Here is a 26,371-nt window from a genome sequence, read left to right as displayed (position 1 = left end):
CAAGCGGATAATATTGTTGTGGATCCGGGGGACGGCACTCCCGTTAGCAAGGGGGAGGGGGGGGTTAATCCCCTTGTCTTGTTAAGCTGACCGTCTGACCGGTCCTGGGAGTATGACGTCACGCCCGGTCAGCGCTGGGTAGGGTAGTAGGCCAATCCTTCCTATGACCTAAATACCAGCGCCTTCCGGTATGCGAGGAAATACTCCCGCCTGTGCCGCAGCGAAATAGATGGATAGCGCCGAGCGAAGCGGACTGCGGCGCGGGCCGTTGTCAATGATTAACCCAATTATAAGCGTTGGCCAAAATCGCGCCACAGGTACTCAATGGGGAAAAGACAGATGATCGGACGAGAAGGAAAACCAAAAGAATACAGAGAAACAGGGATTTATTACTATTATTTACACAAACCAAAACCAAAAGAGAAGAAAAGAAATAAAAGTAATTTACAGGCAAAGAAGACACAGTGCAAGCTTATACAGGCTTAACTTATACCCACAGGACAGAACAAATGGACTCACACAAATGGGGAATGGTGTGCAGGAATGGCTGGAAGGACGGCTGGAGGAGGGAGAAAGTTCAGGTTGGTGTAGCACGGCGGGGCTGCGAGCGAGCCGCCGCCGACTCTCCGCACTCAGGTTCACACAGCAGGGGCTGTTTGAAGCAGCGCCTCCCTCTCGTACCGCTGGAGCCTTGCACGTATTTCTCAGTCATGTGCAGTACCTCTCAAAACTGCGTTCGTGTGGACCACGCCTTCTCCTTGCTCGTCTGCCAACTTGTTCAAGCGCCTCCCTCCACACAACTCCAGGTGGGGGCTCCACGCCACGGGCTTTATATCTCCCCTCGTGGAACCTTCACGAACCTGCTCGATCGTTCCCTCTCCACCCTCTCAAACCATGCCCACTGACTCCTGGTTGGCTGGTAAGGGGCTGGCTGACTCCACCCCTTGGTGACGAGGTGATGCCACGCCCTTCTTCTCCAAAATGACTTGGTGGGCAATGGAGTCAGAGGCGCAATTAATATGAGCACCAGACAAAGGGCAGTGAACGCTGCCTTATTGGCACTTTTAGGAGGCCATGGGGGTGTCGGAGGGATCCTATCTTATTTGATTTGATGCAACGGAGAGTCAAGTTGTTGGACACATGGCCTTAACTAAAACACATAATAATATAACTATATAGAGGTCCTATGATTCGCTACGTGCTTGTACATGGACTAGCTAAGGTGCAATCATTTCAATTAATGGCCAATTTAGGGGAAATGTACACAGGGGTTTATTTATAAGGGAATTTTAATACTAAATTTACCTGTGAAGGTTCGAAAAACCGCAACAATATTCTTCTTTACGAGACTGATTAAAATCATGTAGGTCTTCTAAGTTTATTGAAAAAAACCATTATACCCTAAATCAAGCGTATCATACCCCCATTTATTAATTTGCATATTAACTATATGTCCTTCTTTATAAAATTCAATTGTAAGCAGATAGTTAAATTGAATGAGGAAAGGTGTATGGTCAGTATAACCAGGTGCTGTGGTTGTAAATTTTACTTGTTTAACAAAAGGTGTTGTTTTATTTAAAGCTATATTGTGATAAATCACTGTATCTAATTAAGTCATTCACATCTGTAGGGTTTGGATAATTGATTAATTTATAAGTATTTTTCATATTAATATTTTTTGTTATATTATATTTTTGTCGTTCAGCCTGTGCCTTTGTATAATAATTTGATAAATCAATATCCTGAGAGGATTCTCCAAAGATAGAACCATCTTTTTCAACAAAAGTCATTAAATAAAAAATTAATGTAAATTTAATTCGATTAAAAATGACATCATAAAAATTTTCATTATTGTTGAGTTGAAATAATACATATAAACATAATTGACCACAACATTTAGAATTAATTTCTTGAACTTGAAATGTTTGATAAACACCATTCTGTAAGAATTGTATTATTTCAACAGGTGGTGGCATACCATAACTATCAAAATAATATTTATCCTGACTATTATGAATACAGACCCAATGAGAACCATTCTGTGTGTCTACAACAAACAACAACAGGCATTTTAAGGCCATTTTCCCTGCAAGAGCGGGGGTTAGCCTTGCGGTCCCCATGACAATGTTCTCCATTTTGTCCTATTTTCTGCATCTCCCCTTGTTAACCCCCTTGCCCGCATTTCTTCATCGACCATCTTTAGCCAACTCTTTCTCGGTCTTCCCCCGTCCTCTACTTCCTTCTACATTCATTCCCATCACTCTTTTCAACCAGTCACTTTCATCCTTCCTCAACACATGACCAAACCATCTCAACCTGTTTCTCTTCTCTTCTGTGTGTCTAAATTCATAATAATATTCTTTGTATTCTTGGACAACTTTGTTAATTCATCTCTCACAAAAATAATCACATTATCAATTTTTAGTATATGAGAACCATTCTGTCCCGCACTGCGGCAGAAACTCCGGGGTGTGCAAACCCACGGATCTCCAATGATACTGCACGAAGACGACTGCATGGAAGACATCAGTGCGGGATGCTGGACGGAATCGATCCCGCAGGTGACTTCGGACCATCTGCCTGTCCTGCCTTGCAGTGGTGACTCTTGGCCTCCCTGATTGAGGTCTGTCATCTGCAGAGTTGTGGAGGGTGTCTGTCCACCAGGGCCGATATCGTCTGGTGTGAACAGCCAAGGCGACGTGCCACCTCACTGTAGCTCAGTCCGCCTTGCAGCATGCCCAGGGCACGCTGCCGTTGATCCCTTAACAATCGTGGCATGTTTGATTGAAATGCCCATTTTGCACTGGCCTTTTTAAAGCCAATATCAAGACATCACGTACAGCTCATTAAAATCATCCTGTACCCCTTGGCTAATCACCGACAGTCAAAACGGCTGTTCAACAGCTGTGCTATGAAGTGACCATTGAAGGTTCAAGTGACCATCCGTGACCGTTTTGTCTGACAGTGAGGACACTATTGTCCACAAATAAGTTCACACATTTACTACACGCAGTGTTATTGTTGATATTTAAAGGTTTCAAAGGTGGTAAGTTTCTTTTGCGTTTCAGTATATATTTGACGTTGTATTCTTTCCAAATTGTTTAAACCATTTATCCAATTATTTATGAGAAAGACACAATCCATTACCCCGTTTAGTTCGTTTAACACCCGCTTGAGCGATAGAGGAAAGCATATCTCCAACTAACAATCTAGCTTTATCAGGTTGACTTTCAAATTTTTGAGCAAAATCTACAATTACACCACTTCCACTAATTTGTTTCTCCAACTCCTTGTTATGTCTTTCCAATTCTTTTTGAGCTTTTAGTTGTGCCTTACTTTCGTTAGCAGTTTTCACCGCTGCTGAAATACCACCAGTCAATGCTCCCGCCGCACTTCAACCAGCAAATAAAGGAATTAGAAACGGGAGAAATCCTCCACTCGTTTCCCTTGTTGAATATTTCTTTCACATAGGTTTTGTCATTTTAATTTTAAGTGATCCAACATCATTTAGCATTTTCACCTGCTCTCTTGTGAGTAAAACATCAATTCTTACTGCTCCTTTTCTTTGAATTGTATTAACATTAATAATACAAGGCTTTTGATTTTGAATACAAGATGTTAATTTATTAAGATTGATTTGATTAACATACACCGGTTCTTTCCGACTCATTTATTTATGAGAAAAAACCTATGTGATATTAATCATAACACCATTATCTGTGTTAATCTGTAATTCTGTTTCCTCCAAAAGCAAACAATAAGCATCAACTTCTTCATTCTCTCCTCTTTCAATGTATAGAGAAGTATCCACTCTATTAGACTTTATAGTTTCTTTTTGAGAACTCAGGTCAATTGCGTAGATTGTATAAAGTTTTTGAAACGCAACCATATCCAAAATAGGCTCATTATTACCGTTGCTTTGACACACCTTTTGGTAAGACTTGTCGGCTTCCGCATAATCATTTTTTTCCCAATCAATTTCCAATCTATCTCGCAGATAAAATGTGCCATCAAGAGAAACCCGAAGTTGTTTCACCTTAGCATTATCACTCAGCACATTATTCTTATCAGTACCGTCCTCTCCATCTGGTTTTTAAAAAATGAGCCATAGGTATCGTGGCTTTCCTTGAAGAACACCCTAATTCCAAGTGTCGGTAGTGTGTTCCAGTTTAACGTGTTGACATCTTCTTTTAAGGTATGATACATTTAGTGGGGTCTTTGAGTTAAGTCTTCCATTCAACATCTCTTCCGTTTTATTTAAAATTAGGAGTATATTCACTGATATACCAACACAAATCATTAATAACAAATTTATTATTGTCTCCAAAAGCATTTTCCACCCCAAAAAGCAACCTATTTACATTATCATTCCTTTGGAGTTGAAATCTAATTTTAAGCCCACACAAAACTTTGTGATAATCACAAAATCCAAATATACCTTTCAGAAGTACTGCTACGGTAAAACTATTCTCTGTTTTTGTATCATCATTATACATTGCCTTCCTTGACTATAACAAGGGTCTGCGTTTGTACCCATTGACATATCGGGAATAAAACCTTCAACAGCTCCCTTACCCATTCTATCACTAAACTAATATAGTGTAAATTTAATCATTTCAGATGTAGCAGACATAATCAACCGCTTCAACCTCTTGTGTTCCAATATACAGGAAGACACTATCAAACATTTTCCAGAAGAAATCATTTACGAGTGTAGCATTAGTATTATTCGCAGCCTTAGTGAATTTAAATTTACACAACAAGAAACTATCAGCTAGATTCAAGTAAGTTTGTTGATTATTTATTGCAAAAGTTTTTAATCCGTTTGAATTCCAGTCTGTTCCTGTTATAGCATTTACCTTAAAATAGTCTTCCTTTTTAGTAGAGTTTGAAATGATAATTTTATCATCCAAATCATAGATACCATCAATCACTTACATACTTGTATTTATATAGCATTAAAATCGTTGAAACCCTGACCCAAGTATTTTAATGATTTTTTGTTGTTCTTGTGAAGACAGTTGAGTTTTACCTTTTTTAATTCCTTTGATTGCTTGTAATTTATGAGACTCCTTTTGAGCATCTTTTATACTCTTTATGGCACCCGCAACTAAGCCCACAACAGAAGTAGTTGAACCAATTAGGTCTTTATGTTTAAGAATGGTTGAACCAATACCCATTGGAGTATCAATTATCCCATCTCCTTTATTTCGAAATTGAAGTCCCACTCCCCGTTGTCTCTTTGGTTTATAGTATCCTCTACCAAGAAACATACCTTCACCCTTATAGTATGGTGAAAGGAACATCCCATCCCCTGTAATTACTTTATATTTTCCCAACTCGTGTTTTCTCACAATAAGCATTATTTATTTATTGAAAAACTTCACGTAGGTGAATTCTGATGGATATAATTTCTTCATTAAAGGAGATCATACGATTATTATCTTGATCGGTTATCCTAAAATTTACTCTGTATATGGATTTCCTCACACAGGTAAACAGACAAGATTTTTTAGTTCCATTTTAAATTTATAACCAATCGGGGTTGAGTATGCGCTGAATGAAAATATTGTATTTGTTCTTATTCCATCGTTATAAGCACCATCAATCAAATCACAATGAATTAATACTGATTTGAATGACATTATCACTGTAAAACGTCCCGTTAGTTTCAATCTTTTTTGAAGAGAAACCCAATAACTCTCTAAACTGAGGAGACTTGAGGAGATCTCGCGAGATCACGGCGTGGTCACGTCTTTTCGAAGCTGTTCCATGCGCTCACGCTTTCGAAGCTAAGTGATCTTTCACTTTTTTGTTTTTGTCGTATCTTTATCTTTCTTTCGGTGCATGTACCTATTGTGGTGACTTTAATAGGTTTCTCGGTGTTGGTTTTTCATACCTGTGTACAGAATCGTCGATTTTTTCGTAACGTGTATTCTGAGGCCTAGTGTAGTACTGGTCGGCTACCGTGTCCTCAGACCTTGGCTTGAGGCTTTTGTTTTTTGTCTCAGCGGTTCTTCGATCGCGCTGCAACTACTTTCGGTCTCTGTTTTTCACGGTCTTTTCACCCATACTCCCTTGTTTTAAAATCTCAAAAAAAAAACAAAATTTTTTTCCCCTTCCCTGTTCTTATCCGCTTGTGCGTTCTTATTTGTTCTTTCGTTCTTCGTTCTTTTGCTCTTTCGCTCTTCGAACACGTTGTTCGAGATCACGTGATCAAGTTGTTAATACATGTTTCATCTGTCCCCTGAAGAACTTTATTATTATGTCATATTCTATAACACTTTTTTCTACTTCTTCTATAAAAGGATGCTTTCGACTTGCTCACCAATTCTATTCATTCAAAAAAAAAATTCCATCTCTTAAAGTGCATCTTTCATTCATTCCCTAAACTCTCCAGAACTCCACCCACCCTTCAGCGTCCTCAAACGTATTTTTGACTCGAATGTCTCAAGAAACTCATTTTGCAATAAATGTTCGTTTCCCATAAATCGTACACTTTTCAAAATCCAATCACACCCCTCCCCTCCAAATCTTCCCCATCACCCATCTCTGTCAAATCTTCCCCCTTGCCCCTCCCCCCCAAATCTTCCCAAACACCCATCCCTTTCAAATCTCCCCCGCTGCCCCTTCCCTCCTAAACTCCCCCCACACACCTCCCCTCCGAGGCTCTCCCTCACTCCTCCCCTCCTAGAATCCCCTCTCACCCCTCCTCCTCAAAGCATCCTCCCCACTTCTTCCCCCTTCCAACTTTCACCTTCATCTTCCTCAACCTTCTGCCTCACTCTTCCCCCTCCTCAAATAACACCTCACTGTGCCTCAACCAAACACCATCAAACCTTTTGTCCGCCCCATTCTTCCCTTTCTCCAAGCTATTCTGTAATCTCTGACACACCTGCAACAGCTCTCCCTACCTCTTCCTCCTCTTCCACATCCTGCCCTACCGCTCCCCCCCCCCCCCCCCCGTTCTGTATCCGATGCTCCCCCTTCCTCTTCCTTAACGGTATGTACCTCAAACATCCGGGGCCTTCGCTCAAACTTAACTGATCTCTCCATACAGGTTGCTTCTGACAAACCAGACGTGATCTGCTTAACAGAAACCTTCCTCCTTCATGATGTCTCTGATTCCTTGGTATCTCTCCCAGGTTACTCCCTCCTCCGGTATGATAGACCTGAGCCTCGTCCTGGAGGTGGGGTTGCTATCTTTATAAAAAACTCTCTTCCTCACTCGCCCTGCACTGCCCTCTCTCCACCTCACCCCCAGGAATACCTTTGGCTACAGCTTCCCCTTCGCTCCCACCTTTTGTTCATATGCATGTTGTACCGTCCATCAAACAGTGATGACTCCATCTACATCTCGCTGTCTGATAATATGGACCAACTTCTATCTACCCATCCCAACTCTCTCTTCCTCATATGTGGTGATTTCAACTGTCACCATGCCAGTTGGCTGGGGGTGGGTACCTCTCTCACCAGCCATGGCTCTTCAGCAAAGGACTTCTGTGACTCACTGGGACTGACGCAATCTGTCAATTTCCCAACCCGGATCTCAGTCAACGGAGAATCTTCTCTTCTAGACTTGGTTATGACTAACTTCCCTGAAAATGTCTGCTGCTCTTCTTCTGCTCCATTCGGCTCTTCTGATCATGTGCTTGTTAAAGTGGACATCTCTCTGACCATTTTCAGAGAGCCTCCTCAGCGTCGACAAGTCTGGCATTTCACTCAGGCCAACTGGCACGGTCTTCAAGCAGCCATCAATCATCTGGACCGGTCTCCCATCTCTACTGCCTCTGGCATCAACTCATCCTGGGAATTCTTCCAAAGTAAATTGCTCTCTCTCATGCACAGATTTATCCCTTCTCGTCTTCAGTTGTCATACCCTTCCTCCCGTCCATGGTACACGGAATCTTGTGGTGAGGCTATTGCCCAGAAACAACTTGCTTTCGTCTCCTGGAAAGCAAATCCAACGGAAGGAAATGTCATTTCCTTTCACAAAGCCCGAAACAAGTGTGTGTCCACCCTCAGAAGAGCCAGGAAACAATATCTCTCCATCCTCAGGACCGAACTCTTATCTGTCTCCCTCTTCCAAATCCTGGTGGCATCTGGTGAAATCTGTTTCTGGTGTTTGTTCCCCCTCCATCCCCTCCCTCACCTTAAATGGCCACACGGCTGACTCCGCACGTGAAAAAGCTGAATGCCTCAACTCTATGTTTGCCTCTAAATCTTGTGTCCCAAACACATCCCTCTCTGTACCCACCGTACCCAGTCGTACCCAGCTGCTCCTGGACTCTGTGTCCTTTCCTCCTGACAAGGTGGAAAAGTTTGTCAACCCTCGACTCTGATTCTGCAACTGGACCTGCCGGCATCAGCCCACGGGTCCTAAAATCATGTTCTTCCGCTCTTTCACTACCCCTCTCTGTTCTCTTCACCCTCTCTTTTGCTCAAGGTCATCTTCTATCTGCTTGGAAATCTGCCAACATCACCGCTTTGCACAAAAAAGGTGCAAAAACAGATCCCAGCAACTACAGACCAATCAGCCTTCTCCCAATTATCAGCAAAGTCATGGAATCCATCATTGCTTCAGATATGAAATCTTTCCTCTTCTCCAATGGCTTGATCTCTGATCATCAATTTGGTTTCAGACCTGGACACTCCACTCTGGACATGCTGCTTCTGCTTTCTCAACAATGGATGGAGGTCCTCAATGCCAAACAGGAAATTAGAGCAGTCTCCCTTGACATATCACGTGCCTTCGATACGGTCTGGCACCCCGCTCTGCTCACCAAACTCTCCTGTTTTGGTATCCATGGAAATCTCCACGCATGGCTGGCGGACTTCCTCTCTAGTCGTAGTCAACGTGTGGCCCTGAATGGGTTTCTCTCATCTCCTCTTCCTGTTCAGGCTGGAGTTCCCCAAGGCAGTGTTCTGGGCCCTGTGCTTTTTCTGGTCTTCATCAATGATCTCTCTGACTCTCTTGAAAATCCTCTCTATCCTCACACCTCTCTATTGACTTCCGTTTCCGGTCTTGCTGGCGAGGGTTTTGTTTATTCGCAGCTCTACACGCTCTCCATCGAAATCGAAGTTAAGTAATTGTTCCCATTTGTGTTTTCGTTATAACTGTATTTCTTTTATGGTGTATGTACGTATATTGTCCCGACGAAGATTTTCGGTGCAAATCTTTAATACCTGTGTTAAAAATTGTGTTCATTCGTGTCGTGTCTTGAGCTGAGGCCTTGTACAGTGTACACTGTACAACCTTGAGGCTTTGTTTTTCTCACAGCGGTCCATCTTTTGTGATCCAATAACTTTCGTTCTCTGTTTTCCCAGTCTTTTCACCCCATAGCCTACTTCCTTATGTAAATCTCAACTTAAAAAGAAAAAGAAAAAAAAAAGACTACCTTATCTGTGCTCATTCGTTTATTCATTTATATTCGTTCGTTTGTTCTTCGACCACGTGTTTCTCCCCCATTTCCCCAGATAGATTGTCAAATTTCAACTCGTTATTTTATCGTCCATGCGATATTGTTTGATTATAGTTAGTTTTGGTCTGAATTTCCTGTAACTCGTAATTAATTAATCGTGTTCTGCTCCTCGTGTGCGGCCTTGTAGTTGTACCCCCGTCGGTGTTTTGTTAACTTAAGCGTGTTTTGTTTGGCTCTTAGTTTTTTTCCCTTCTACCCCGAACATAATACTCTGTCTAACGTTCTAAATCCCCACCCCCCCCCCCAAAAAAAAACCCCCCCAAAAAACCAAAAACATTTATTTTCCTTCCTCCACGTGTACTGTTGTCTCATCCTGTATTTTCTGTCCAGGTGTGCTGTTCGCCCCACCCCCATTATCTCCTTGCCATCCACCGTTTGATATGTTCACGTGACTCGTGGTGGTCCCTCTTGGCTCTCCCCCCGTTGGCTTTTGTGCATATAAGATTGTTCACAGTTCTGTTTAAATATTATTTAAATATGTTTAACCTTTCCCCTTCTGTGTTTTATTCAGTGGTATATTACAACACGCTGTATTTCTTCCTATTTAAAAGGCTTTTCTCAATTTCCTCTCCAACTCATTCCACTTCAAAAAAAAGAAATTCAATATCTTATTCGTCTCCCTCACTACATGGTCTGAATTCACATTCATTCCATCCCTCCTCCATCGTTCTGAATCGGATTGCTAACTTGAAAATCACAACAAGCCCAATTTGTTATCAATGTTCGTCTTTCATTAATCATCCACTTTCTAAACTCCCCTCTTGCCCCTCCCATCCAAATCCCCCCCCTTGCACCTACACTCCTAAACTCCCCCCTTGCCCCTCCACTCCTGAACTCCCCCCTTGCCCTTTCCCTCCTAAACTCCCCCCTTGCCCTTCCCCTCCTAAACTCCCCCCTTGCCCCTCCCCTCCAAATCCCCCCTTGCCCCTACACTCCCCCCTTGCCCCTCCACTTCTAAACTTCCCCCTTGCCCCTTCCCTCCAAAACTCCCCCCTTGCCCCTCCCCTCCTAAACTCCCCTCTCACTCCTCCCCTTCAAAACTCCCCCCCAACCCCTCCCATTCAATTCTCCCCCCATACCATTCCTCTCCAATTCTCCCTCCTCCCCCCTCCTCCTCCAAGCTGCCTCCTCCCCACTTCGTCTCCCTTCTATGTCATACCTCCACCCCCCCCCCCAAACCTTCTACTTTCCTCTGCCCCCCCTCAAACAACCCCTCACTGTGCCTCATCCCTTCACCATCAAACCTTTCATCCTCCTCATCCTTCCCTTTCTTGGAACTCTTCTGCAATATCTGACACACTATCAACTGCTCTCCCTACCTCCCCCTCTCCTCCTTCATCTTACCCTACTCCTCCCTTTCCCTGTCCTGTACCCGATGCTCCCCCTCTCTCTTCATTAACGGTATGGACCTCAAACATCCGGGGCCTTCGCTCAAACCTGACTGGTCTCTCCATACAGGTTGCTTCTGACAATCCAGACTTGATCTGCTTAACAGAGACTTTCCTCCTTCAAGATGTCTCTGATTCCTTAATATCTCTTCCTGGTTACTCCCTCCTCCGGTATGATAGACCTCAGCCTCGGCCTGCTGGTGGGGTGGCTATCTTTATCAAAAACTCTCTTCCTCACTCTCCTTGCACTGCCCTCTTTCCCCCTCACCCCCAGGAGTACCTCTGGCTACGGCTTCCTCTCCGCTCCCACCTTTTGTTCATATGTGTTCTGTACCGTCCCCCAAACAGTGATGACTCCATCTACATTTCACTGTCTGACAACATGGACCAACTTCTATCCACTCATCCCAACTCTCTCTTCCTCATATGTGGTGACTTCAACTGTCATCATGCCACCTGGTTGGGTGTGGGTTCCTCTCTCACCAGTCATGGCACCTCAGCAAAGGACTTCTGTGACTCACTGGGATTGACACAATCTGTCAATTTCCCGACCCGGATCTCAGCCAATGGAGTATCTTCTCTTCTAGACTTGGTTCTGACAAACTTCCCTGCTAATGTCTGCTGCTCTTCTTCTGCTCCAATTGGTTCTTCTGATCATGTGCTTGTCAAAGTGGACATCTCTCTGGCCATTCTCAGAGAGCCTCCTCAGCGTCGACGAGTCTGGCATTTCACTCAGGCCAACTGGGACGGTCTTCAAGCAGCCATCAATCGTCTGGATTGGTCTCCCATCTCCACTGCCTCTGACATCAATTTTTCCTGGGAATTCTTCCAAATCAAACTGATCTCTCTCATGCACAGATTTATCCCATCTCGCCTTCAGTTGTCTTACCCTTCCTCCCGTCCATGGTATACTGAATCTTGTGGTGAGGCAGTTGCCCTGAAACAACTTGCCTTTGCCTCTTGGAAGGCTAATCCAACTGAAGGCAATCTCAGTTCCTTCCACCAAGCTCGGAACAAGTGTGTGTCTACCCTCAGGAGTGCCAGGAAGCACCATCTCTCCTCACTCAGGAATTAACTCTCAAACCTGTCTCCTTCCTCCAAATCCTGGTGGCGTCTGGTCAAATCCGTTTCTGGTGTTTGTTCCCCCTCCATCCCCTCCCTTACCTCAAATGGCCACACAGTTGACATCGCACGTTGCAAAGCCGAATGCCTCAACTCTGTGTTTGCCTCAAAATCCTTAGTCCCAAACCCATCTCTCTCTGTTCCCACCTTTCCCAGTCGAACCCAACTGCTCCTGGAATCTGTGTCCTTCTCTCCTGACAAGGTGGAGGAGTTTTTGTCAAACCTCGACTCTGATTCTGCAACTGGACCAGACGGCATCAGCCCACGGGTCCTAAAATCCTGCTCTGCTGCTCTGTCTCACCCTCTCTCTGTTCTTTTCACCCTATCTTTTGCTCAAGGTCATCTGCCAGCATCCTGGAAATCAGCTAACATTACGGCTTTACACAAAAAAGGTGCAAAAAACAGATCCTTGCAACTACAGACCAATCAGCCTGCTCCCAATTATCAGCAAAGTCATGGAATCCATCATTGCTTCGGATATGAAATCTTTCCTCTTCTCCAATGGCTTGATCTCTGATCATCAATTTGGTTTCAGACCAGGTCACTCTACTCTGGACATGCTGCTTCTGCTGTCTCAACAATGGATGGAGGTCCTCAATGCCAAACGGGAAATCAGAGCTGTCTCCCTTGACATATCACGTGCCTTCGATATGGTCTGGCACCCAGCTCTGCTCACCAAACTCTCCTCCAAATGGTATCCATGGAAATCTCCATGCATGGCTTGCGGACTTCCTCTCTGGTCGTAGTCAACGTGTGGCCCTGAATGGATTTCTCTCATCTCCCCTTCCTGTTCAGGCTGGAGTTCCCCAAGGCAGTGTGCTGGGCCCTGTGCTTTTTCTGGTCTTTATCAATGATCTCTCAGACTCTCTGGAAAATCCTCTCTTTCTCTTTGCTGATGACTCCACTCTCTGCCGCTGCATTCCTCTTCCCTCAGATCGGCAGTCTGCAGCCTCCTCTCTCTCTCTGAAGACCTGGACAAAATCACAGACTGGTCAAACAAGTGGAACATGTCTTTCAATCCTGACAAATCTCACTCTCTTACTATGTCTCTCCGAAAAGATCAACTGGACAACCCTCCCATCTACTTTCTCAACAATCCTCTCCAAGATGTTCTGTCGCTCAAGCTTTTGGGTCTCACTATCTGCCATGATCTTTCTTGGGAAAACCACATTTCCAAGCTGGCCTCCAAAGCCAGTCGCCGACTGGGCATCCTCCGTCATGCGAAGTCCTTCCTCGGCACACCTGAGCTCCTCACCACATACAAGGCTTTCATCCGCAGCTCAATGGAATACTGTTCTCCCCTATGGGCTGGTGCTCCTGCCTCACACCTGGCTCGGCTTCACGCTGTTGAATCCAAAGCTTTCAAAATCATTGGAATCTCCCGCGATGAAGCTATCTCTGAGGGCCTTTCACTCACTCACCGCAGGCAGGTAGGTGGTCTTTCTGTCTTCTACCGACTCCTCTCCAGCCTTGCTCCCCCAGCTCTCTCTGTGCTCTGTCCCCCAAATATTCCTACAGGTCGCACAAGATCTGCCAGCAACCCTCTGATGGTTAAACTGCCGAAATCTCGGCTCTCTGCTCACCTTCACTCTTTCATTCCTCTTTTCTCCCGCCTCTGGAACAAACTCCCACACTCCCTTCAATCCCACTCCTCCCTCCAGGTCTTTAAAACAGCTGTTCACCACCATCTCTTATCTTCCCCCATCCAAAACCTTGATCTTTTCTACCCCCACTAATTCACCCCAGATCCACCTTGTTTGAAATTCCAACTTCCTTCCTGGAAGTCCTGGCAGTGTACATATGTTTATACCTCTCCCACCCCCTCCCCCCCCCCTTCACATGCCTCCCCCCCAAAGCCCTCTCCCTCCCACAGATCTCTCGATGTTTCCATGTCTCTCGGTCCCTGCTCTCAAATGTTTTGTTTGTGTCCTTCCCCCTCTCTCCCCATCCTGTCTACCGCTCCCGATGTTATTTGGTGTATGTGTCTGTTTGTCTTTCTGTGTGATTAATGTTCGCTCTTTCACGAGCCTGATCTTGTATGGAAAAAAAAAAAAAAAAAAATCTCTTTGCTGATGACTCTACTCTCTGCCGCTCCATTCCTCATCCCTCAGATCGGCAGTCTGCAGCCTCCTCACTCTCTGCAGACCTTGACAAAATCACAGACTGGGCAAGCAAGTGGAACATGTCTTTCAATCCTGACAAATCTCACACTCTTACGATGTCTCTCCGAAAAGACCAACTGGACAACCCTCCCATCCACTTTCTGAATAATCCTCTCCAAGAAGTTCTGTCACTCAAGCTTTTGGGTCTCACTATCTGCCATGATCTTTCCTGGAAAAACCACATTTCAAATCTGGCCTCCAAAGCCAGTCGCCGACTGGGCATCCTCCATCGTGCGAAGTCCTTCCTTGGCACACCTGAGCTCTTCACCACATACAAGGCTTTCATCCGCAGCTCAATGGAATACTGCTCTCCCCTCTGGGCTGGTGCTCCTGCCTCACACCTAGCTCGCCTTCACGCTGTTGAAACCAAAGCATTCAGAATCATTGGAATCTCCCGCGATGAAGCTAACTCCAAGGGCCTCTCACTCACTCACCACAGGCAGGTTGGTGGTCTTTCCGTCTTCTACCGACTCCTCTCTGGCCATGCCCCCCCAGCTCTCTCTGGGCTCTGTCCCGCAAATATTCCTACAGGTCGCACAAGTTCTGCCTGCAACCCTCCTTTGGTTAAACTGCCAAAATCAAGACTCTCTGCTCACCTTCTCTCCTTCATTCCTCTTTTCTCCCGCTTCTGGAACAAACTCCCTCACTCTCTTCAATCCCACTCCACCCACCAAGTCTTTAAAACAGCTGTTCACCACCATCTCTTATCTTTCCCCAATCCAAAACCTTGATCTTTTCTACCCCTGCTAATTTCACCCCAATTCCACTTTTTGAAATCCAACTTTTGTCCTGGAAGTCCTTGGTGTCCTTGTGCTTTATACTTCTCCCTCCCCCCCCCTTCCCATGCCTCCTCCCCCCGGGCCCTCTCCCTTGCACACATCTCCCTGCTCTCGGATGTTGTGTGTGTGTGCTTCCCCTTTTCTCCCCATCTTGTCTTCCGCTCCCTCTTTTTGTGTATTTTGTTTGTCTGGTCGATTTGTTTGTGAAGTTAATGTTAGCTCTTTCACGAGCCTCGATTCAGGATACAAAAAAAAAGAAAAAAAAAAAAAAGATTTTTCAATCGTGAAATCAACTTTATAATTATTTTTCAGTTTAATAGTTGATTTTGAAGTGTGTTTTTGAATATCTATTACCATATTTTTTGGTTCATCACCTTGTTCTTTCATAAGGGGAGAGACTTCAGAAGATATTTGAGAAATCTCATAAGCTCTGGGTGAAACAGTTGTAGTTTTATATCCACATCCTGGATTATAACTAAACTTGTTGTTTTTCTCTGTGATATTAAACAAGGTATTATAAGTTTCCATCGACAATAAAGATGCCTCATATTCTTTTGTAGGGTTAAGTTGTAGTGGGTTATGGAATGATGCTGTGTAATCACTCGTTGTGAAATTAAAACTAAGAATTGTGCTTCTCATCTTATTTAATATGTAATAAAATATCTTTGTATTGACATTTATTAATTATTTTCATATTCATCAACTGATCTAAAATGGCGGATGTTTCATTGAAACAATTGTTATTTCCAGCCTTCTTACTACCTAACAACAATAATAGCCCATTAACTAATTGTGATGGGTCATTTGGAAGAAAGCCAACACCCAAAAAAGCTTACTTAAAGCATCAATAAATATGTTTCCCCTTCTCATTCTTCTTACTTTTACCAGCAACAGAAACTCCATAATCAAGTGCGTTTAGCAACTCAATATACCCTCTATCTTCCTCTCTTTCCACATCAAGTGGTTCCTCGAAATATTTTGAACCGCTGAATCCGGAGTTTGTTTGTCCGGAGGTTCCGGAGGTTGAGCAGAACTTAACACCAATTTATCATTAAATATCAATAACTTTTCTTTCACAAGATGGAACTGTGCTGGTTCTTCTGTTGGAATGAGACCTGCTCTGGTTTTTGAACCCACCGAATATTCATTGTTTTGAAGAGCTTCCAGAACATAATTAGGGGGTTGATTTACCTCCTCAAGTTTCCGAAATAATCCTTCATCATCATATTCTGATTCTCCAAGTTCTTACTCTGTCATTTGACTAAAATCTTTGAGCATTTTAAGTTTTTTCGGAATAAATTATACCGTGTGAACTGTAGGTGAGATCGTTTGTTGGGTTTTTTTAAGGGGGCATTATACCATTGAAGGCAAAAAAAAAACATTTTTTTACAAATATACAAATGCATCAATTAAAATGTTTGTTTCCTAGTATTGTATATATGTACCAAGTTTGAACGTAAATGGACTTGTCATAGAGAAGATATAAGCTGTAAAGTGGTAATTCATCATTTGTATGCATCTGGTTACCATGGTAACCATGCATAATATAATGCTATGTAATGTATACCAATGTAATGTTCATATATCAAGCAACATGTACATATATAGTTTTGCATATTTTCAATCAAGACATTTTATCAAAAAGTGCATTACTGTGATTCAGTGTTGTTTTTACTGTGTTCAGTGTAATGGGGAGCTTATATCTTCTCTATGACAAGTCCATTTACGTTCAAACTTGGTACATCTATCTATAATTCCAGTAATCTCTGTGTGTCTGTGTGTCTGTGTGTCTGTGTGTTTGTGTGTTTGTCTGTGACCGCTGTTTCTCGACAACCACGGGTCCGATATACTTGAAACTTGCCAGGTATATTGCTGGGGACCCGAGGATGTGCCTTTTCAAGGTTTCATATTAATCGGAGAAGTAGTTACCGAGGTATGGCGATTTCTTTACCAAACTCCGCAAGCCGTTCGCTTTGGACCAAACCATTTCATGTAAATAGAGGGGGGGGATTGTCACCGTACTCGCAAGCCGTTCGCTTTGGACCAAACCATTTCATGTAAATAGAGGGGGGGGATTGTCACCGTACTCGCAAGCCGTTCGCTTTGGACCAAACCATTTCATGTAAATAGAGGGGGGGATTGTCACCGTACTCGCAAGCCGTTCGCTTTGGCTTTGCGAATGGACCAAACCATTTCATGTAAATAGAGGGGGGGGGGATATAATTTTAGATATATATATAGTACGGGCATGCCCTAGTATATACAATACTAGGAAAACAACATTTTAATTGATGCATTTGTATATTTGTAAAAAAATGTTTTTTTTTTGCCTTCAATGGTATAATGTCCCCTTAAGTGGTTAAAAAAATTTCTCTTGTTTTCTTTCAAAGGCTTCTTCACCAGTTAATTTCTGTCTCCGTTTCTTCTTTATCTCTTCCTGTTGCTTTACAACTTTTGAAACCAACTCTTGATGTTCTTTAAACTTTCTTGCTCTTTCTTCAGTATTTATTTTCTGTATTTATTTATTGAAAAATATCATCTATCTATCTATAATTCCAGTAATCTCTGTGTGTATGTGTGTGTGTATGTATGTATGCGACAACGATTTCTCGACAACTACCGGTCCGATATACTTGAAACTTGCCAGGTATATTGCTGGGGACCCGAGGATGTGCCTTTTCAAGGTTTGAAATTAATCGGACAAGTACTTACCGAGCTATGGCGATTTAGCCGTTCGCCGTTCGCTTTGGCGTTGCGAATGGACCAAACCATTGCATGTAAATAGAGGGGGGGGGTTCTGTGGTCGTTGCGAATGGACCAAACCATTCATGTAAATAGAGGGGGGGGTTCTGTGGTCGTTACTGCCACGTGGTTTCAAAGTTTTTTTTTGTTGTTGTTGTTTGCACGCATGATTTTTTGCACCCACGTACGGGCACGCCCTAGGATGTTTACACACACACCCCTACACAAATTTTTTTTTTTTTTTTTTTTTGGCAAGGAACGGGCACCCACGTACGGGCACGTCCTAGCTTATATATAGTACGGGCATGCCCTAGTTTAATTAATTGTAAAAGGTCAATCGGAAAATTTTCCTTTTCTTTATCATTAAAGTAGATGTGTTGAAATAAATCCTTCTCTTTAAATATTTTTTAAAATTCGATACGAGTTGTTATTTCTTCTTCACAAATACTTGTATCTCTGCTTTTCATACGTTTGCGTTGTCTCCTCATCGATATCAAAACAGAATGATAAAATCTCAACTCCATCACCACACAAATGTTTAATAATTTGTCTCATTCCTTCAGGATTAGTTTCTAAAATCCCAAGACCGTTAGATTTTACTTTATTTAACTCACTCTTACAATGTGAATATTTTGTAGAACCAAGAGACCTCCTCAAATATTTGACCTTCGTTCCTCAACCGCATATGTTCCTCCATTGAAATGTAGGAATAATCTTTCCCTTCTACTTCTCCCCGTCGCATTGCTCTGGTTGTCGTACCCACAAAACGAATCACAGGGTGTTTTTTTTTTTTAAACTTACAATCTTTTCATTTTTACTATTCAAGAGTTTAGATTTATGAAAGTTCTTTCCTGAAGCAGATTTACCCACAAGATTAATAATAATAGTGATTTATGTGTGTAAAATATCAGTTAGTATCTCATCTTGTTTCACAACAATATATTTACATTTTCCAATCATGTGTTTCATATAATTTTCAAATTCTTTCTTACTACATAATGTAGAACAATTATCTCTCCAAAAATTATTTGTATCTATTGAATTCAACTTAAATAAAAGAAAAGTATGAGCATTGTTTCTTATTGAGCGACGAGGGAGTTGAAAATATGACTGACTAAGATAAATACAATTACAAGAAGAATGCCTCCCTCTTGTGTAGTAGCTATCCATTACTGTTTCGTTTCTCTCATTAACATAATCATCAAAGATAACGAGGTTCTTTTTTGATTTATCTAAATCTTGGGGTGAAGGTATATCATCCGTATTATCACTGAGAATACAAGTTTTCGGTTTTGGTTTCGGTTTTGATTTCTGTGTAACACAAAATAATTGTATTATATCTTCAATATTATAATCATTTAGTTTGTTTTGAAGTTTAAATAAACCGATAATGTCTTCCTTTTTAAGACCCGCATTAAAACCCTGTGAGAGTAGTTGATACTCAGGTTGAAAACTTCACTTCGTAAAAATTATTAAATTATCATAATCTAAAAAATTAGGACTAAGGAGCATCTTTAAAAGCAAACAGGGTTTTCCACAACCGCTTGAACCAACTATTAGACATCTCAATGAATTTGGAATATTTTTATGGTTATTAAATTTTATCTTATTTTCCCAAACGGGTAAAAAATCATTCATTCATTTATATACATATATATATATATATATATATATATATATATATATATATATATATATATTTGTATACAAGATCGAGGCTCGTGAAAGAGCGAACATTAATCACACAGAAAGACAAACAGACACATAAAACATACAACATCGGGAGCGGTAGACAAGATGGGGAGAGAGGGGGAAGGACACAAACACAACATTTGAGAGCAGGGACCGAGAGACATGGAGACATCGAGAGATCTGAGAGAGGGCGAGGGCTTTAGGGGGGGGGGGCATGAGAAGGGGGCGGTGGGAGAGGAAAAAACATATGGACACTGCCAGGACTTCCAGGAAAGAAGTTGGAATTTCAAACAAGGTGGATCTGGGGTGAATTAGCGGGGGTAGAAAAGATCAAGGTTTTGGATGGGGGAAGATAAGAGATGGTGGTGAACAGCTGTTTTAAAGACCTGGAGGGAGGAGTGGGATTGAAGGGAGTGAGGGAGTTTGTTCCAGAGGCGGGAGAAAAGAGGAATGAAAGAGTGAAGGTGAGCAGAGAGCCGAGATTTTGGCAGTTTAACCATCAGAGGGTGGCTGGCAGATCTTGTGCGACCTGTAGGAATATTTGGGGGACAGAGCACAGAGAGAGCTGGGGGTGCAAGGCTGGAGAGGAGTCGGTAGAAGACAGAAAGACCACCTACCTGCCTGCGGTGAGTGAGTGAAAGGCCCTCAGAGATAGCTTCATCGCGGGAGATTCCAATAATTCTGAAAGCTTTGGTTTCAACAGCGTGAAGCCGAGCTAGGTGTGAGGCAGGAGCACCAGCCCATAGGGGAGAAGAGGTTCCATTGAGATGCGGATGAAAGCCTTGTATGTGGTGAGGAGCGCTCAGGTGTGCCGAGGAAGGACTTCGCACGACGGAGGATGCCCAGTCGGCGACTGGCTTTGGAGGCCAGCTTGGAAATGTGGTTTTCCCAAGAAAGATCATGGCAGATAGTGAGACCCAAAAGCTTGAGCGACAGAACTTATTGGAGAGGATTGTTGAGAAAGTAGATAGGAGGGTTGTCCAGTCGATCTTTTCGGAGAGACATAGTAAGAGTGTGAGATTTGTCAGGATTGAAAGACATGTTCCACCTCTTTGACCAGTCTGTGATTTTATCCAAGTCTTCAGAGAGTGAGGAGGCTGCAGACTGCCGATGTGAGGGAAGAGGAATGGAGCGGCAGAGAGTGGAGTCATCAGCAAAGAGATAGAGGATTTTCAAGAGAGTCAGAGAGATCATTGATGAAGACCAGAAAAAGCACGGGGCCCAGAACACTGCCTTGGGGAACTCCAGCCTGAACAGGAAGAGGAGATGAGAGAAACCCATTCAGGGCCACACGTTGACGGCTAGAGAGGAAGTCCACCAGACATGCATGGAGATTTCCATGGATACTAAAGGAGGAGAGTTTGGTGAGCAGAGCAGGGTGCCAGACCGTGTCGAAGGCACGTGATATGTCGAGGGAGACAGCTCTAATTTCCTGTTTGGCATTGAGGACCTCCATCCATTGTTGAGACAGCAGAAGCAGCATGTCCAGAGTAGAGTGACCTGGTCTGAAACCAAATTGATGATCAGAGATCAAGCCATTGGAGAAGAGGAAAGATTTCATATTCGAAGCAATGATGGATTCCATGACTTTGCTGATAATTGGGAGAAGGCTGATTGGTCTGTAGTTGCTAGGATCTGTTTTTACACCTTTTTTGTGCAAAGCGGTGATGTTGGCTGATTTCCAAGCAGATGGCAGTTGACCTTGAGCAAAAGAGAGGGTGAAGAGAACAGAGAGAGGGTGAGATAGAGCAGCAGAGCAGGATTTTAGGACCCGTGGGCTGATGCCGTCGGGTCCAGTTGCAGAATCAGAGTTGAGGGTTGACCGAAACTTTTCCACCTTGTCAGGAGGAAAGGACACGGAGTCCAGGAGCAGCAGGGTACGACTGGGTATGGGGGGTACAGAGAGGGATGGGTTTGGGACACAAGATTTAGAGGCAAACACAGAGTTGAGGCATTCAGCTTTTTCACGTGTGGAGTCAGCTGTGTAGCCGTTTGAGGTAAGGGAGGGGATGGAGGGGGAACAAACACCAGAAACGGATTTGACCAGACACCACCAGGATTTGGAAGAGGGAGACAGATAAGAGAGTTCGGTCTTGAGAACGGAGAGATATTGTTTCCTGGCTCTCCTGAGGGTGGACACACACATGTTTCGGGCTTTGTGAAAGGAAATGAGATTTCCTTCCGTTGGATTTGCTTTCCAGGAGACGAAGGCAAGTTGTTTCTGGGCAACAGCCTCACCACAAGATTCCGTGTACCATGGAAGGGTATGACAACTGAAGACGAGATGGGATAAATCTGTGCATGTGAGAGAGCAATTTACTTTGGAAGAATTCCCAGGATGAGTTGATGTCAGAGGTGGTAGAGATGGGAGACCAGTCCAGATGATTGATGGCTGCTTGATGACCGTGCCAGTTGGCCTGAGTGAAATGCCAGACTTGTCGACGCTGAGCAGGCTCCCTGAGGATGGTCAGAGAGATGTCCACTTTAACAAGGACATGATCAGATGATCCGATCGGAGCAGAAGAAGAGCAGCAGACATTTTCAGGGAAGTTAGTCATAACCAAGTCCAGAAGAGAAGATGTTCCGTTGACTGAGATCCGGGTCGGGAAATTGACAGATTGTGTCAGTCCCAGTGAGTCGCAGAAGTCCTTTGCTGAGGAGCCATGGCTGGTGAGAGAGGTACCCACACCCAGCCAACTGGCATGATGACAGTTGAAATCACCACATATGAGGAAGAGAGAGTTGGGATGAGTAGATAGAAGTTGGTCCATATTATCAGACAGCGAGATGTAGATTGAGTCATCACTGTTTGGTGGACGGTACAACACACATATGAACAAGAGGTGGGAGCGAAGGGGAAGCCATAGCCAGAGGTATTCCTGGGGGTGAGGTGGAGAGAGTGCAGTGCAGGGCGAGTGAGGAAGAGAGTTTTTGATAAAGATAACAACCCCGCCTCCAGGACGAGGCTCAGGTCTATCATACCGGAGGAGGGAGTAGCCCGGGAGAGATACTAAGGAATCAGAGACATCATAAAGGAGGAAAGTTTCTGTTAAGCAGATCACGTCTGGTTTGACAGAAGCAACCTGTATGGAGAGATCAGTTAAGTTTGAACGAAGGCCCCGGATGTTTGAGGTCCATACCGTTAATGAAGAGGAAGGGGGAGCATCAGATACAGAACAGGGGGGAGGAGGGGTAGGGTAAGATGTGGAAGAGGTGGAAGAGATAGGGAGAGCTGTTGAAGGTGTGTCAGAGATTTCAGAATAGCTCGGAGAAAGGGAAGGATGGGTCGGACAAAAGGTTTGCTGGTGATTGGGTGAGGCACAATGAGGTGTTATTTGAGGAGGGGGAAGAGCGAGGCAGAAGGTTGGGGGAGATGGAGGTGAGAGTTGGAAGGGGGAAGAAGCGGGGAGGACGCTTTGAGGAGGGGGAGTGAGAGGAGGGAAATTGAGAAGCAATGAGGGTGGGGAGATTTGAAGGGGAGGGGTGAGGGGGGAGTTTGTGAGGGAAGGGACAAGGGGAGGGATTTGAAAGGGATGGGATATGGGGGAGATTTGGAGGGGAGGGGTGAGGCAGGAGTCTAGGAGGGGAGGGGCGAGGGGGCGTCTTGGCGGGGAGGGGTGAGGGGTAGTTTAGGAGGGAGGGGGCAAGGGGGGAGATTTGAAAGGGATGGGTGATGGGGAAGATTTGGAGGGGAGGGGTGATGGGGAAGATTTGGAGGGGAGGGGTTATGGGGAAGATTTGGAGGGGAGGGGTGAGATTGGATTTTAGAAAGTGTACGATTTATGGGAAACGAACATTTATTGCAAAATGAGTTTCTTGTGACCTTCGAGTTAAAAATACGTTTAAGGACGCTGGATGGAGGATGGAATGCAGGAGAGTTTAGGGAATGTAGAAAAAAGGCACTATAGGAGATGGATATTTTTTTTGGGATGAATTGATTTGGTGAGCAAGTCGAAAGCAGCCTTTTAAAGAAGAAGAAGAAAAAGGTGTTATAAAATATGACGGAATACATAACTTGAGGGGAAAGTGTAAACATTGAAGGTTAATAACAGTGAAAACTATCTGGGGAAATGGGGGAGAAACACATGGTCGAAGAACGAACGAACGAATAAGAATGAATAAACGAATGAGAACAGAGAAGGAAATGGTTTTTTTTTTGGTTTTTTTGAGTTGAGATTTACACAAGGAAGTAGGCTATGGGTGAAAAGACTGGGAATACAGAGAACGAAAGTTATTGGATCACAAACGACTTCCTTTTTAATATATTATTTGGAAATATCATATTTGGAAAACAAGTCATCTAACTGTTTTTGAGCTATTTTAGAAACTCTATATTTTATCCTGAGTTCAGGTTTAATTTCAAAATAATTCATTATTTTATTTATATAGTATCTTGTATTAACATTTCCATTAAAATTATTTTGAATAATAATTATCATTAAACCCTTATACATTTCCCCAATACAAATCGTCTCTTCCCTTGAAAGAAATGGTGTATTATCATCATAATGCTTAACATTCATCTCTCTTATAAATCTTGTAAAGTAATTCATTTTTGGTTCTAATTTAAAAGAGTTATATATATTTATATTTTTTTTATTATCATTAATTAAAATTCAATCACAGAAAATACATTGTTTATATGAACCCTCATTATTAAGCCCTATTCTATCACAACAGTGGCAGATTTCTAAATTATCATATGGAGAGTCTGGAAATTCTAAATCTCCTTCAGAATTTATCATATTTAAACAGTAAATTTTTACTTAAACTAAACGCAAGTTTATTAGTTAATAAATACTTAATAAAATAAATTAGTTAATTAATAAATTAACTAATAAAATTGATAATAATAACTAATAAATAAATAACTAATAACTAAATAAATAAATAAATAAATAATAAATAAATAATTAATAACTAATAAAATTAGTTAATAAATGTTTCAAAGCACAAAAGACAAATTTCCATCAATCTCTACTTCGGTGGAAGATATAGGAAAATATGTCAAAGATGTTAAATTGAACAAAGATAAATATGGAAATTTTTGGGTAAAACCAGTTGTGGAAAATAACATGAGCCCCTCTATTTCATTTAAAGGAAGAGCTCTAACTATGTCTGGAAAGACATCCATTAAAGTAAATCTAACAAAAGTTTCTCCTCTACTCCTGGCAATTTATTCAAATAGTCAGGTTCACTGTTTTTTCATTCAAAATTTTGGTAGATTAGCAAAACTATACATTTCTGGAATACTCAGAGCATGCGGAATCCAAAAATTAATGTTTGCATTTGCATAGACACCTTTGCGAAAATGACCCTCAGGACAGTGATGAAGATCTGTAAAAGCATATTCCTGAACGGTGTCGACCTAGTAGATCCTGTGTATTGGACTTATAGTTCAATCTGATACTAACAAGGCTGCTTTCTTGCTTTATAAACCCATACCTATAACTTCAAAGGACTTGCAGTATCATGTATTATGTAATACAGTTATATCACAAATATACAGACAATGGTTTTCAATTACCCTTGTTTGTTGCTTTTCTATAATCCTGAGCACTATTTTGAGGCCTTTATTGGATTCCTTAACCCAGAAAACATAGGATTAGCATATTTAATTTAGTTTCTAGGTTGACTAGAAGCCGAGATAGCGCAAAATATGTATTTTATGGCGGCCATTTGGAAAATCCAAAATGGCGGCCATGCAGGTACCTGTGCAAATGCCAACATTGATTTTCGGATTCTCCATGCTCTGATTCCAAAAATGTACAGGTTTGCTAATCTCCCAAAATTTTGAACGAAATTATATTTGTTAACATAGTGAACCTGACTAAAAGCTTGAAAAAGTGATCGATCACGATACTTTGAAAAAGAATGATAAGACCATCAACAATACTCGTGGAGAAATTTGTATTTACTTTAATAATCCAAAGGGTGTTGATCTAAGTAAAATGAATGATGTTAATATTTCTGGTGAAATGTCATTTCGTTCTATGATCGCTAGAGATTATTTAAAGATAAATTTTGATATTAAAAATGTTGAGATTGAATCCGTTTATGAAAGAAAGTATGTTGGTATAGATGGGAATATTTTTCCTGCTAATTAAATAAGTGGTAGTTCCTGCTCAGACGTTTCCTCATATACTGAGAGCCTCTGTGATACAGAGAGTCTCTGCTCCTGTGATAGAGAGTCTAGGTTCAGTGGATAGTTTTGATTCAGAGTCTTTGCTCTTGTGATAGTTATGAGAGTAGTTTTATTGACGACTCAGATGTCTCCGATTGTGAGATTGATTCTGAATATGACCCTGGTTCTGATATGGATTGGGAGATGTAAAGGTGTTTTAGTTTAAGTAAAGTTATATATATATATATAAAACAAGCCAAAAAGGCGTTTTAGTTTAAGTAAAGTTATATATATAAAACGAGCCGAAAAAGCTCGAAAAGGTGTTTTAGTTTAAGCACAGTGATATATAAAAAACACTGTTTTCTTACCCTATAAATATGGTCTATTGTGATACTTGCGAAAAGGAAGTAAAACATTATAGAAAACACATACTCACAGTTAAACACACTTACAACATTCTAAATCAATTATCACCACTTCCTCAGAACAAAAAACATTGTCGTCTCTGTAATAGAGATATCCTAAAGAAGGGCTTCAAAGCCCATCTTAAAACAAACAAACACTTGTCAAAATTGTTTACTATTAAAAATACTGATGGTGCTTTCAAAAGGCATATTAAAATAAGAGACTTTAACTTCAAACCTCCTGAACCAGAGTCTATAGTTGATGCTGTAGAAATAGTTAAACCTGCTGTTCAAACGTTGATTGAAAAAACACAAAGAAATGAAACCACTTAAATGTTATATGGGAGTAAAATTCGAAATGACAAAGGATGAAGGAGTTATAGATACACCATACATGAGAACTGAACCACACTTTATATCTTCATATCAAGATTTTAAAACATCAGGAGTCTATGATGAACTTATTAAACAAGAGC

General features: G+C 42.2%; 1 protein-coding gene across 14 annotated transcripts in view; it reads right to left on the bottom strand.

Moving 5' to 3' along the window:
* LOC144889667 (uncharacterized) overlaps window positions 1-26,371 on the bottom strand; it is a 124,330-nt gene that overhangs the window by 86,319 nt on the left and 11,640 nt on the right. For 5 of the 14 annotated variants that reach the window (XM_078770780.1, XM_078770788.1, XM_078770778.1 and 2 more), the window contains exon 3: window positions 520-985. The exons of the other annotated variants lie outside the window; for them this stretch is intronic. The gene's annotated coding sequence lies outside the window, so the exon portion shown is untranslated. The remainder of the gene's footprint in view (window positions 1-519; window positions 986-26,371) is intronic. 14 annotated transcript variants of the gene reach the window in all.

Source organism: Myxine glutinosa, chromosome 1 (genome assembly GCF_964187855.1).
Source record: "Myxine glutinosa chromosome 1, kmMyxGlut1.1, whole genome shotgun sequence".
NCBI classification, from domain to species: Eukaryota; Metazoa; Chordata; class Myxini; order Myxiniformes; family Myxinidae; genus Myxine; species Myxine glutinosa.
This window is presented reverse-complemented; position numbering and strand designations above follow the sequence as displayed.